We start from the raw sequence: 14,874 nt of genomic DNA on the forward strand, positions 1-14,874 counted from the left end.
AAAAAATAATAAACAAGTTCTATTAATTAAGCCTTTACTTCACATTATCTTATGATAAAAAATGATTTTAATTAGCTTTTTCCTTAATACATTTTCAAAGGGCTGAAGAGATAGCTAATAACTGAAGCACATGTTTTGCTGAAATCTCATACCACATGGTCCATGACCAATTGCCATGAGGGAACCTCAGACACTGAGTCAGTAGGAGTCCCAAGCATATAAACAGTGTGGCCCAAACCAAAATAAAAATGAATAAATGAGGTGCCAGAGTGATAATGCAGAGGGGAGGACATTTGCATGCAGACATCCTTTATATGATTTCTAGCATTACATATGGTCACCTCAGCCCACGAAGATTGGTCCCTGAGCCCAGAGTCAGGAGTAAGTCCTGAGTCCTGCGGGGGGGCCCAAATAATAATGAGAACGATTATTACTATAAATAAATACCTTAATATAATCAACATAATGTCAATAGTACCTAATTTGAATGTTGTAACATTTTAAATGCATAAGAAATACTTTTTAAGATTCAATGGATTGTCCTACTTTTTCTTTACAATTTATTTTATTGTACATAAAAATTGTTAGTGTTCAAGTGTGTGGTATTGATGCATGAAGTTACTATTCATTTCTTTATAATGGTTTATGCTATGTTTTACTTCATTGAGTGGGAGACAGGAAAAGACATAGCTAAAAGTAAAAATTACCCAAAAGGACTTGACAACAGTAGAAGGGGGCCCAGTTAAAATTAAACATACACACTTAACATGAATATTTTGGAGAATTTCATGACTCAGTGTAAGGCTAGAAAAATAGTAGGTCATACATTTGCTTTATAGATGGCTGATTGTTGTTTGATCTTTGGTATTGCCTATGGTCCCCTGAGCAACCATCCGGAATCTAACTCATGTAGAGAGCTGTGTAAGCCCCAAGCACTTCCAGGTGTGGCCAAAAAAAATTTTTTTTAAATATTTTAAATAGAAAGGCTCAGGTCTGAGGAACTTAGAAGTCAAGAGAAACAAACTGAACTAGTTCTCCACTTCAGCAGAGGTCATTTTATTCCACCTAATATAAGTCTGTTTCAGCAGTTCTGTTCTGCTCTGCAGCAGCCAGTAGCCAGGCCTCACATAATCTGCAGTACCATGTGTCAGACCCTGGAGAACAGAAACACCCAAAGAGCAACTGATCCACTAAAGTCAACTTCTTGGCAAGAATGCTAAAGATTTGTCATTCAATTTTACCACAATAAAAATGTAAGAAGAAAAAAAAAAAAGAATGCATACATGTTTAATCTAGCCCACCTAACCATCCTCTTTATTGCAAAGAAAGTCCAACCTATTTAAAAAGATTGTTAAACGAACCATTCCACACTGAGGGTTGTCTCTAATAAATACTGAGCTCAGCCATCCCTTATCTAACCAAAAAGAATGCTTTTAACAGAGCACAGTAAGGTTTGCATTCCCAAGAGTCTTTATGGGAATGTTAATTAGCACAACCTTGTGGAAAAAATAAAAGTAATGTGGACATATAATGCAGATCCATCTACTTGATTCAATAATTCTAATTTTAATAATCTATTTTAGAAAGATAATCCAAACAAAAAAAAATTTTGAATTTACTAAGGTATTATTTATGGTATTTTGGATAATTGAGAACTATATAATTGTTTAACAGTTGGCAAAGGCGTAACTAAATTTAGTATAGGAATGCCATGCAACTACTAAAAACAAGGCTCAACATAAGAGTTGATTATACATAAAGTTATTTTAACTGTTTGGTTATATGCTAAGGAAGCAGAATTCTTTAGACAGTATGAAATTTAATCTTGCATAAAAAAGAGTCAAGTAGAAATATAAAATGATAATAATCATTATCATTTGTTTATGGTAACAAATGTAAATTTTATGTTCTCTTTTAATGTTATTTTTTATTTTCCACAAATTTTATGGAGCACATATGTCGGAAAGAAAGACCCATTACAATATCAGGGCAGATGGCTCTATTTCTCCTGCAAAGTTGGACAGACCTCTGCAGACACTAGGAAATAATTCTGGTTTTCTCAAGTAAAATCCATGTCTTACCTGTAACTAATAATTGATGGCAACCCCTGTTTTACTCTGCGTTGTGCCTAGACCATTGATGTTGATTTTCCTGATCTCGACATTGACTTTCAGTCTCTGTATTTATATTGAAACATTCCTTTGCCATTACTTCTTCTTGGCAATTTGTCTCTTGTCTACCTTTTACCAGTATAATCTAGTTTCAAAACCTGCTCAGCCTCTTCCCTAACCTGGCCAGCTCCATTCTTGTTACTGAAAATAAATATGTTATCTTTCAACAAAACTGGCCTCCTAAAAATAACAGCAAAAAAAAAAAAAAAAAAAAAAAAAAAAGACTTGCTGCCTTGTTTCATGAACTGTGCTCAGTAGGATATATTCTCATTTAACCCTTAAAAAATTCCAACATGTTGTCACCATTATTTACATTATTTAATTAAAAACCATTAATGCATTCCATAGGTATATAGACAGAAGACCTCCCTACTCTCAAATACCTGGTGCTATATCACGTTCAACTATAACTAATATTTTGGAAGATCCCTAACATAACAAATAATCACAGCTGTAGAGAACGTTTTCATTTCTAGGTTACCATTATAGACTTACTGAATTTCAACCTCACAACTCTGTAAGGTGGGTAGAGCAGATATAATTTTTTTAATTTTACAGATAATAAAATTGCAGCTCAATGTCTGACACTGAGAGACTTAGTCCCTCTGTGCTTCTGGATATGATCCTCTGTAAATAGTGACGATAATACCCACATGACAGAAGTGTTGTAAGGATTAAATGATAATGTTTGTAGGCTGCTGAACAAAGTGCTTGGAACAGGGAGGCATTTAATAAATACCAGCTCTTATGACTGTTAGGTCAATTGGAGGCTCAAGGTTACATTTTAGGGAAGTTACAGCACCAGAATGGGTATCTAGGTCTTTTCATGCCAACCCATGCATTGTTTCATGTGGGGCTCCTAAAATTTTAAGATAAGTACTGAGGAATGGCTCAAACCACCAATGTACATAATAATTTTTGTAGCAGATATCTATCAGTCATATTACATAATAAAGCAGCCAACTACTGAGAGATCATGGGCATTATTAATAAAAACTAGGAGAGAGTTCTAAAATTTGTAATTTTAATAGTTATAATCATATACTTACATGTATATGTAACATATGTACATAAACATATAAGAGTAAGATTATTACTATTAAATTATATGAATATATGTGTGTTATATGTATATATACTACAAAGAAATCTTTCTTTTTTGTTTCATTTTTGTTGAGTTTGGGCCACATCCAGTGATATTCAGGGCTTACTCCTTATTCTATATTCAGTGATCACTCCTTGTGGAACTTGGGTGACCAAAAGGGGTGCCTAGATGGAATCTACAAGGCAAGCGCCCTACCTCATGATACTATTTCTCTGACTTTCTTCTTTTTGCTGTTGAATAGAAGTAAATACGAAAAAGAAGTGCATATGTTCTGTGGGCATTTAAATGTTTGAGCTATTTTTCATCTTTTAGAAAGTAATATTTACAATCAGGTATTTCTTTAAGGGGATTTAAAAACAACTTCTGGGGATTGAGATAGTATAGCAGAAAAGGCATTGTACGAGGTCGACCCAGATTTGAAACATGGCAGTCTCTGAGCATTTTCAGGAGTAATTCTTGAGTGCAAAGTCAGGAATAATCTTAAACAGTGCCGGATATAGCCCCACCCAAAAAAAGAGGAGGAGGAGAAGGAGGAGGAGAAAGAAGGAGGAGGAGGAGGAGGAGGAAGAAGAAGAAGAAGAAGAAGAAGAAGAAGAAGAAGAAGAAGAAGAAGAAGAAGAAGAAGAAGAAGAAGAAAAGAAGAGGAGAAAAGAAGAAGAAGAGGAGAAGAAAAGAAGAAGAAGAAGAACAAGAAGAACAAGAACAAGAAGAACAAGAAGAAGAAGAACAAGAAGAAGAAGAAGAAGAACAAGAACAAGAAGAAGAAGAACAAGAAGAAGAACAAGAACAAGAAGAACAAGAAGAAGAAGAAGAAGAAGAAGAAGAAGAAGAAGAAGAAGAAAAGAAAAGAAGAAGAGACAAAAATGAAGAACATTTTATAGACAAATAGACAAATACAGGAAGCTCTTCATAAAGACAAGAACAAAGAACGCACAGAGGAAAACAACAGGAAGTTATTCTGTGCCTTGTATGTTTGATGCCAGAATAAAGGACTTGTCGTTCCCCTACTTTAATACCATTTCCTAATAGAAATCTTGGCCTCTATATAAACACCTAAAAAAGATTTCAAAACCGTGTCCTGAATGTTGAGCTTCTTTCTACATAACAAGGCAATTTATTAATAAATTCCTGAAATTCACATTTGAAAGATATTTAGCATGCTGTATATTTTCAACTTTCCAACCCAGGCGACTTTCTAATATCACAAAGAATGGGTGATATGTCTTAAATCTGTGAAATAGATAGATGTGTTTCAAACATACTCAACCTAAATTTCTGAGTAGTTATTATCAAAGAGCAAGATCTCTTTTACTAAATATCTTCAATAAGGTAAAATTGGGTGTGGTGCCTACTTTATTCGACTTATCCCATTCCCCACAACAACTTTACATGTCTATGACCATCTCAATAAGTTAGAATAGGAGGAAACAAAATGAAAGAGCAGGAAATAAAATGAAGTGTCACAGTATATAAATGGCACATCCCAAATAAAGAAAAGGATAAGAGTCTATGAAGGCTTCCACACTTTTCTGCCTATGTGGCTTATTTTCTTCCTGAACTGTGCTCCCACATTGTCAGGCAGATCATCAGTAGCTTCTCTCAAACCCAACTCACATCAAGCTGCTAAGGACAGGTCACCTTTTGAATTGATTTTAATAAATATTTCTAAAAGTGACAGATATTGCCTGATTTTAACAAATCCTACAGCTCCAGCAGTAATATTTATTTGAGAGAGGACAGTGGGGCATCAGAATGCCAAGATACCCTGGAGGTCAAAGTAGTCAACTTCTTCTCCTATTAAAACACAGATTTAAAATGACTAGAGCCTGGGAGGGGTGTGACTTTGTAGGGGTCACACAACAAATTTAATGCACAGCTCAGATAAGTGCCAGGACTCTTGAACTAGTTCTGGTCTCTTTTATAGTTTCACTCACAGATAACCAAATACAGAATAAAAACACATTCCAAGAGAAATAGGAATCATTGTAATATTATTAATTCACACTGATGATTCAAATGATGGCCAGACTGACTGGTTTTGAACACTGAATTCACCCCTTAATCTCTGTGTAGCGTCAACAAGTTCTCTCTCTTTGCACTTGGTTTATTATCAATTATATGTAAATAACAACTGTGTTTATTCCATAAAATGTTCATGAGAATTAGTGTAATTATCCATGTAGAGAGCCCATTTCTTTGTTTTGGTACAGGGAAGTACGTAGGTATTTTACATATTATTATTGTTGTCTCTGAATTATCTTTTTTTTATCATTTTACAACTTGTATTTGTTTAGATAACTGACAGTTAATATTTTTGCTTTGGAGAAAAAAGATAGAAACAACTTCCTCTTATCAAAATCTTTTCTCTCTTCTCCAAAGACAGTCCCCAAAAGTCTCGGGATTAAAGGGATGTAAAAAAAGGAAGGTAGCACTGAGAATAAAGAAGTTACCTTTAAAAATAAAAGCACTCCTGGAGCACTTTATTTGAATAGTCAAAAAATTTCCTGTCTTTCACAAGAATCTACTTTTTTATTTAATACTGGTAAGATGTATTTAAATAGAATCTACATAAACATCAGTGTTGATTTTAAGTGCATATATAACGTGTTGATCAAGTAGATATATAAACTGTGATCATAACAATGTATGCAGTTAATACCTCACACAGCTTCTTATTCTTATGGGTGAAAACACTTAATATCAACTTTAATCAACTTTCAAATCGCAGTCCAGTGCTATTAGTCATAGTCACTACGCACTATACATCATGTTATGTACAGTATTATACATCCTCAAAACATATAACTGGAAATTGAAGTTGTACTTTTTTGCTTGTTGTTTGTTTTTGTAGTTTTTTGGGTACACCAGGTGATGCTCCAGGGTTACTCCTGGCTCTCCACTCAGATATTGCTCCTGGCAGGCTCAGGGATATGGGACCATATGGGATGCCAGGATTTGAACCACCGCCTGTCCTGGATCAGCTTCATGCAAGGCAAATGTCCTAACACTGTGCTATCTCTCCGGCCCCTGAAGTTATACATTTTTCTAAAGCTTATTTCATCCATCTACCCCTGGAAAACACCAATCTTTCTCTGTACCTGTGAATTTGAGATTATTGACAGCTCATATAAGCAATACTGTCACTTAACTGTCACTTTATCTGTCACTTAACATAACACATTCAAGGTTCATCTGTGTTGCCTCAACTGTCATTCCCTTTTTCTTCTTTCTTTATAGTTGAATATGATATTATAAAAATAATTACAGGGGCTAGAGAGGTGGCACAAATGGTAGGGCATTTGCCTTGCAAGCGGCTAACCTAGGACAGACCGCGGGTCCATTCCCCGGCGTCCCATATGGTCCTCCAAGCCAGGAGCGATTTCTGAGCACATAGTCAGGTGTAAGCCCTGAGCATCACTGGGTGTAGACCAAAAACAAACAAACAAACAACAACAACAATAATAATAATAATACTGGGGGTATGTAGAGATAGTATAGCAAATATGATGCAGCCCATATGATCCCCCCAAGCCACACCAGTAGTGATCCCTGAGCACAAAGTGAGGAGTAAACCCTGAGCACTGCTAGATGTTTCATCCAAAAAATAAACAAAAAATATTTTAAAATATAAAGTATTAGAAATACAATAGACATTTCCTTTACCCACTGTGAATGATTTCTTAGCATGCTGTGGTGATTATAAATAATAATGCAGTGCACATGGGGTGCAGACATGTTTCTAATATAGTCATTTCATTTCCATCAAAATTAAGAAAATAAATTCCCAGAATTGGAATATCAGTTTATCACTAATTTTCATTTGGTCTTCTTTTGGGGCCATACTGGCTATGCTCAGGGCATACTCTGGATTCAAGTATCAAGTACTCTGCATTCAAATATCAGCCTTGGTAGGACTTAGGGGATCGTGTGAGGTTCCAGGAATTAACCTAAACCAGCAGCTTGCCAGGCAAACACCCTACCCACAGTAATATTGATCCAACCCTCTATCAAATTTTGAGAAATATCCACATTAATTATGGCTGCACCGATTTACATTATCACCAACAGTTCACAACAAATCCCTTTTCTCTAGATCTTTGCAAGGACGCGTTATTTTTTGTCTTTTTTGATTACAGACTTTCTAACAGGCATTAGGTGATACCACATTCTAGTTTTGATTTGCATCTATTTAATGATTAGTGATTAGGAGCACCTTTTCATATATTTCTTGGTGATTTGCATATATCATATTTTAGAAGTTGTCTACTGAGTTCCTTTCTCCAGTTTTGTTCAATTTGGGTTTATAGTTGCTGGAAATCATAAAGGCTTATATACACATTCTGCCAGTGATCCTACCGGAACTGTGCACCATATTTTTACATAGGCACCACACCCAGTAGTGCTCGGGTGCCATAGTATGCCATATTGGGGAGCAAACACAGGGCCATGTACAGGCCAGTCCCCGTTTGATTTGCATGTCTCATGCCTCTATTTATTTTTTTATTTCAACTTCTTTCCATTTATTTCGTAATTTAGTTCAAAGCACAATCATCCACATATACATCTAAACTACTCTTCCCGAAACCATATTGTAGTGCACTAATTCTCCTTCCAAAATAGTCCTCTGTAGCTCTCTCCTCTACTCCATATTACCTGGATCAAGCAGGCTTTAAACTAATTTAATTTTTTTGCCTGGACTACTCTAGTAAAATTAAATATCTATCCATTCCTCTTTGCAACCATACCAACTGCACAACACCTCTAAAGTCATTTTTTTTTCAAAATACAAATTAGGTCCAATGATTTCTCACAGAAGCACTACCTGATTTCTTTCCATTTTTGTATATACATAATCCAAGTTCACCTACAGTGCCCTCACAACTCTCCTGCCACTTATACGTCATAACATCTACATGATCATTTTTTTAATTTTATAATTTGGTCCATCCTTAGTGATGCTCAGGGCTTATTCCTGGCTCTGTGCTCAGAGATCACTCCTGACAGGGTTCAAGATAATACTTGGGTATCACAGAACCCGAGACAGCTGCAAGGCAAAAACCCTAACCGCTGTGATATCAATCCAGACTATTACATGTTCTATTTTTTTAATTTTTAATTGAATCGTCATGAGGCTCATCCAAGTGCTCATGACTGAGTTGCAATTACACAATGTCCCAACACCCATCTCTTCACCAGCGCACATTTCACACCAATGTTTCCTCCCTGCCCACCTCCCCATACTGCCTTTATGGCAGTTTTTTCTTTTTTCTTCTTCTCTCTTCTTCTTCTCTCTCTCTCCATCTCCTCTGTCTTTCTCTCCCTCCCTCCTTTTTTTACTTTTAGGCACGGTGGTCTGCAATACTGTTACTGAAGGGAGGGAATATCTCAGTGCATATCACTTTTCATCCTTTCAGTACACAATTCTTCTCCAGAGTAATCATTTTCTACATTCTAGTTGAACATGACCTTTCCTTCAATATGGACTGACAAGATCATCCTCTAGACCACTCCTACCATCTACTGGGATGCAGGCCAAGTGTAAACTTTTCCTAAAGCCCTTTCATATTTCCCCCACTCTTCTTTTCCTGAGCTCTCATTGTAGGTTTCCTCTCTCCATTAAACACTTAGCACACTGATCATCATTAATTTTTTTATCCTTTTCTGCCTGATAGATTTCTGAAAGGCATAGACCTCATTATTTTAGTCTTTGGCATTGGGCCTACACAGCAGACAATAGAATCTTAAAAATAAATATTGAATAAACTGAGTGGTAACATATGAGTGGAAACATGAGATCGCAGTGACTATTAAAATTGATCTTAATAAAGCTAATTTATGTAATATATGATGAGCTATAAATGATTATGCAAGTGGTTTTTAAGAGTGTGATGTGTACTTGGAAATGACAAAGCTCTCAACCTCCCACTTAGGCCTTTTAAATCTTCATTACTGGGGAGAGAACCACACCCCTCCCCCCCCCCCGCCCAGCTTCAGTTAGGACTCAGAAATGCAGCATTTTGAAGACCCTTGGAATCCTGAAGACACCTTTCCATTACCAAATTCTAAGAACTGAACTGGGGTACTAAGTGCTCAATGATTGTTGGGTTGGTTTGCAGTGTATTTGAAAGCAAGGTGCAATTCATGTTAAGTAAACTGAAAGGCAACAAATGATTATTCTTAAGGTCTGAGACTGAAGAAAATAAATGAGAGGTCTGAGAAGCAACCAAACATTCATTCCCCTGCTTTATTCTATAGTTATCACTGATCTGCTTCTTTCTCTTTTTCCAGCTCCTGGGTGTTTTAACTTCACTCTGCGACCAGATTGGAAGAACCCGGTTAGCAAGTGTTGCCCTGTACCTGTGATACAGTCGTCCTGTGTTTTAAAGTTGATGAAATATGTGTGAAAGTTGATTTGCATTACTAAAAATGCCCTAGTTTTTCCTAAAGCCTCCTCTGCGATAGGTTAAAGAGGGATGCTGAGGGAAGCAAAGAAGTGAGAGCTAGAATGTTCTAGAAACCTTACCTCTACAATCTGGGACTGCTAGATAAATGGCCTTAAAAAAAAAAAACATAGCTTTTCCTAAAACAAGCGGTGGTGAGAAGGGAGTAATAAAATCGCACTACAAAAACACTAAAAGAGTTGGCATTCTTGTAAATCGTTTAAACTCTAGCAAATCAATTTTAAAAAAAATGTTAGTTAAGTTTCAATAGTGGATTTGCAAGAGACAACTGAGCACTGTTATTACAATGTAGGATAAGGGAGTGATTCAAAACAGAGTCTGCTATCATTCATTCGGGTGCAAGGAAGAAAAAAAAAAAAAGACAGCATGCTTGAAGAATAAATCATTAACTAAAAGCCAAACCCAGGAAACCTGGAAACCAGTGAGAACCTGGAGGCAGCTGAGAGATCAGGCCACCGGGATAGATAGGATCTATACGCCCTGTTTCCTCCTGGTGATTTCTCGGGCTCAGCATCTCCCGGGCAGGGCTCCCTTCTTTTTGCATTTCACTTTTCAAACTTGAAGTTATTTTTAGATGACCCATTGCTTTGCTAATCCCAGGCAGGACAATTCCCAAGCCCGCTGTGCCTCCAGGCACCTTTTCCCCTTCCCTTTCCCAAAAGCTTTCCTTTAGGTGCAGGCAGATATCTATCTATTCATTTTCCCCTCTGATTCTGGGAGGGTGTCAGGCTGTCTCCCCAAAACTCCTCTACTAAGCAAAGTCCAAGAGAAGGCACAGAATTCATCCCCACGCCCCCCATTTATACACCTGCTGCTGCTACTGAGAAAGGAACCTTTGGACCAGGAGAAACAGGGGAAAGGCTTCTAGATGGTGGTGTCTGGAAGATTTCAGTCTCCTGGGTCGACCACCAGTGGGGTTCATCTAGCTCTCTGGGTCTCCTGTCCCCTGTGCCCACCTCCACCTATAGCCAGGTAGAACTTGTATGCTCCGGGCAGCTCCCCCAAGCCCCCAAGTCCAGCACCCTCTAAATCTGGGGTGCCCTGGGTTCCTTCCAGCCTGGCTGGACACCCCGAATAGAGCCCAGGGGGAGAGAGGGGCCGGTACCGTTATATAACCGACCTGCTGGGCGTCTGCGATGCTCCGAGCTGCTCACCTGAGTCGGGGCGGGCGCGGTACCCCGCGGGCCTGGGCTTGGGGGTCCCCTGCGCGTTTGCGCCCCTTTTCTCGGGGCTCCGGCTCTTGGGGCTGCGGGTGTCGGCCGCCTCCCGCCCGGCCACCTCCAACGCCGTCACCCGGGAGGGACAAAGCGGCTCCGGGGAGGGGCCGAGCCGGGCGGAGATGGGCGCGCCCCCAGCTCCGACTCATCGGGCCAACCCTCCAATCAGACCCCGGGGTCTGATTGGAGAGCCCCCCCTCCTTGCGTGGCCGCCCCCCAATCTCCTCCCCGCTGTGCCCCGACACCCATTCTCACCTCCCGGGGCTAGCTTGCCTACCCTGGGGCCACCCCAAAATGGGGAAAGAAGCTTTGGGAGTCTCTTTACTGGGGTTCCTCACCTAGATGACAAAGGCTCCTGGGGTCCCAGTATCCCGGTTTTGGGGGGCTGCCGGAGGAGGGGTGCTGTTGCAAGGTTTTTGGGATTTGGGATTTTTGGAAGCTCAGGGTGGCTCTGGCTAGGAGACAGAGCCAAGAAGGCTTCTATCTATCTATCTGGGCAGGAGCAGCCAAGGAGGAGACTTTCTTGCAAGGTGACAGCAGCACCCCACAAGTCCACTCCGGTGGAGTAAATGTCGGGGAGTCCCTCCCCGGGGTCCTGCAGGCTTCTTGCAAGGAGGGTGTGCCGGCGCCCTCTGGCTGCGGCCCGACTGCGGCTGAAGGTGCCCCGCGCGCAGGCTGCAATTGCATGCAAGCTTTGCACCCCGGTTCCAAGCATTCAGTGTCCCCCCTCCCAAAGCCTGCCAGGAGCGACTTCTGAGCACAGAGCCAGGAGTAACTCTTTCATTTTTTTAGTGTTTAGATTTCTTTTTATTATTCTTCAATGTACAGTTTTAATTTGCTGTTATTGCCACGAGGATGATATTTTTACACCTATAAACTTTACTTTTCAATAACAAGTTTAATAAGAAATAAATTACACTAAATTACAATGATCAAGACACTGTTCTTTGACACTAAGGATTTGTGTATTTGCCTGAGAATTTAAAAATATTTTTTTATTTTTTTTTATTGTGGGCAAAGTGAATTACAAATCTTTCCCAGTAATATTTAAGGCACATAGTAGTAATGAATTAGGGGCATTCCCACCACCAGTGTTGTCCTCTCTCCACCCCTGTTCCCAGCATGCATCCCTCTTGCCCCTCCTCAACCCCCCACATAATGTTAGTGCAACTGTTCCCCCCATGTACAGCTTGATGTAGATTGGGTATCGTTTCTGTCTTGAGTGCTGCCAGGTGTGACCCAAAAACCAAAACCAAAACAACAAACAAAAAATAAAAAATAAAGAAGGCTTGGTGGTGGGACTCCTATGGTAAGCAAGCTGGTGACCCCAGGAGCTGAAGGCTATTATCCTACAATAAACGGGTAAAGGGGAGGCCTTCCAGGATGAGCTGCTTCTATCCTGCAAATGCATCATCCTGGAGAAGTCGCTCCTCGTAAAATGTACAAATTAGAGCATTTCAGAACATGTCTTAAGAGTGGCAGGAATACAGTCCACAGGCCTGTCACAGGACAGCAGAACTTTAGAAGGGATAAAAATACATAAAAGAGAAGTGAGGAATACTCAAGGAAAGGTGGTATTGAATATCAGGTTGAAATCAGTTTTGGGTTGCTCCCTACTCACTCGTTTAATCTATACTTTCTCTTTCTCCATTTGATGCCATTCTGTATCCCAAAAAGAATACTAACAGGGCATTGAGGCACGATTATCCTTCACTAATCAGACAGTACATCATTTTTATCTGAAGATGAATAAAATTGCTTTTTCCCCTCTTTTGCTAGTGGGCATATAGAACCCAAGGCCTCACAAATGCAAGGCAAAAACAAACAAAAAACAAAAACAAAAAACAAAAAAAAACTTTACTTTCTTTTTCTTTAACAAACCAAAGCAAAACAAAAACAACAACAAAATGTAGATATCAGTATGAAGCCCACAAACTAAAAACAATTAAAAATGAGAAGAAAAGAAAGTAGAACTCAGCATTTCATTCTGACTGATCTGCATTAATAATTATAAATTCAAATTTTCAGAGTTAAAAATGAACTAAGATGCCCATTTTTGAAATATTGGTGTGTGTAAAATTTATAACATTGATTTATTTAGATGGATTACATTTTTCGAGATAAGTTGCCTCAAAGAGCATCCTGATAATAAACATAAATTAGCCTAACATTTTCTTTCACCAATTTTATTCACTTTTTTTTGCTTTTCGAATTTTGGGCCACACCTGGTGATGCTCAGGGATTACTCCTGGCTATGTGCTCAAAAATTGCTCCTGGCTTGGAAGACCACATGGGACACCAGGATCCAACCATGGTCCATCCTAGGTTAGCCAGGTACAAGGCAAACACCCTAACGCTGCGCCACTGTTCTGGCCCCAATTTTATTCACTTTTAAAGTTATTGATACAAAATCCAATTCCTTTTCCAAAAGACACTGAAGACCAATATGTGGAAGAAGCCCTTTTAACTTATTCACTCTAGTTGCCTTTTCGTTTTTTAAACGAAACCTCATTTGTAGATACATGTTTTCAAATAAAAATTTCTGACAATATATATATATATATTTAGTGTATATTTAGAAGTTCTTCAATTAGCAAAATATAAGATTTGATATGAAAATCAACTGAAATGATATACATAATGATCACCAAGCTAGGCACTCAAGTGGCTATTATAATACCCAAAACTTGAACATGGCGGATTTTCTTACCACTCATACAAAGGTATTTTTATTTTTAACGTAATTTTATTTACTTTTTAAAGTTTTATTTTTCAGACAAAATGGCAGATGATGGATGGGAGGGAAAGGCAGATATTGGTGACAGTGATGGGAATGGTGTGCATTGTATGACTTAAGCCCAACAATGAACAACTTTTTAACTACTGTACTTAAATAAAGCAACTTAAAAAAATAATTGACTAACAAAGATTTCTCTGTGATACCAATATCTTTAATTTATTTGGATTTTACTTCTGTGTATGGCATTAGAAAGAAACTTGAGGGTTTTTTTTTATCTTTTTTTTTCTTGCATGTGGCCCATCAATTTTCCCAACACTATTTGTTGGAAAGCAAGGCTTTCCTTGCTCTACATCATATATTTTATCTTTTGTTGAAGATTAACTGACCACATATATACCTGACTGACAGTCCCTGTGTTTTCTTTCTATTCCATTGATCTCATGATCTGATCTTATTCTAGGATGATGCTGTTTTACTCATTACTGCTTTATAGTACAGTTTGAAGTTGGGGAAAGTAATTTCTCCATCTTTTTTTTTTCTTAGGATTTCTTTAGCGTTGGGAGGGGGGACTATATTTGATCTAATTATTTTTGGGGGAAAAAAGTGTCATGGGTATTTGTTGGGTTACATCTTATTTTACCCAAAAGAAAAATCATCCCTGCTTTCTTTGTATTTGCTTATTTACAACTTGGTTTCACCTAAAACAAGGATTGTCTTATATGCAAACCTGGGCAGGACAGGCTTTGAATAGCTGCGCCACCTGGAGGTGGACCCTGTACTCAATTCTGGCAGGCAACTTGGTAGAGATACTAGGTAGAAGACAGCCACAGTATCCGTGTTTCATCCTCAATCTAATCTGGATTATTTCATGCATGAACCTGATATCAGACTCATTCACCTGGGCTTAGAGATACAGTGTGTGGGATGATTTTACAACTGGCACTTGAACAGGGACTTGAGAACCCAAGAAAATCCCAATGATGGTGAGTGACTTGACTCTGGTGGATTATTACCATGACGACACCCTTTCACTGGAATATCAGTGAAAGTGAACATGGATCCTGTTCTGACTGGCTTCCAGTGCTCTAGTCCATCCACCTGCATTTCTTACTCTGGACTGTATGTTCCAGGCTCCCTAGAGATTCTCCTGCATACATGCCACAAGAGGGGAAGGACTCCT

The 14,874-nt window shown here is 38.6% G+C and overlaps 1 protein-coding gene across 2 annotated transcripts in view; it reads right to left on the reverse strand.

Moving 5' to 3' along the window:
* Positions 1-11,058, reverse strand: part of RCAN2 (regulator of calcineurin 2) — a 313,585-nt gene extending 302,527 nt beyond the window's left edge. Inside the window, exon 1 of one of the 2 annotated variants that reach the window (XM_049765536.1) lies at positions 10,892-11,058. The gene's annotated coding sequence lies outside the window, so the exon portion shown is untranslated. Of the gene's footprint in view, positions 1-10,857 lie in introns of both variants that reach the window. The other variant, XM_049765535.1, reaches the window with a different exon arrangement.
* Between the last annotated feature and the right edge of the window lie 3,816 nt (positions 11,059-14,874).

This window comes from Suncus etruscus, chromosome 18 (genome assembly GCF_024139225.1).
Source record: "Suncus etruscus isolate mSunEtr1 chromosome 18, mSunEtr1.pri.cur, whole genome shotgun sequence".
In the NCBI taxonomy this organism is placed as follows: Eukaryota; Metazoa; Chordata; class Mammalia; order Eulipotyphla; family Soricidae; genus Suncus; species Suncus etruscus.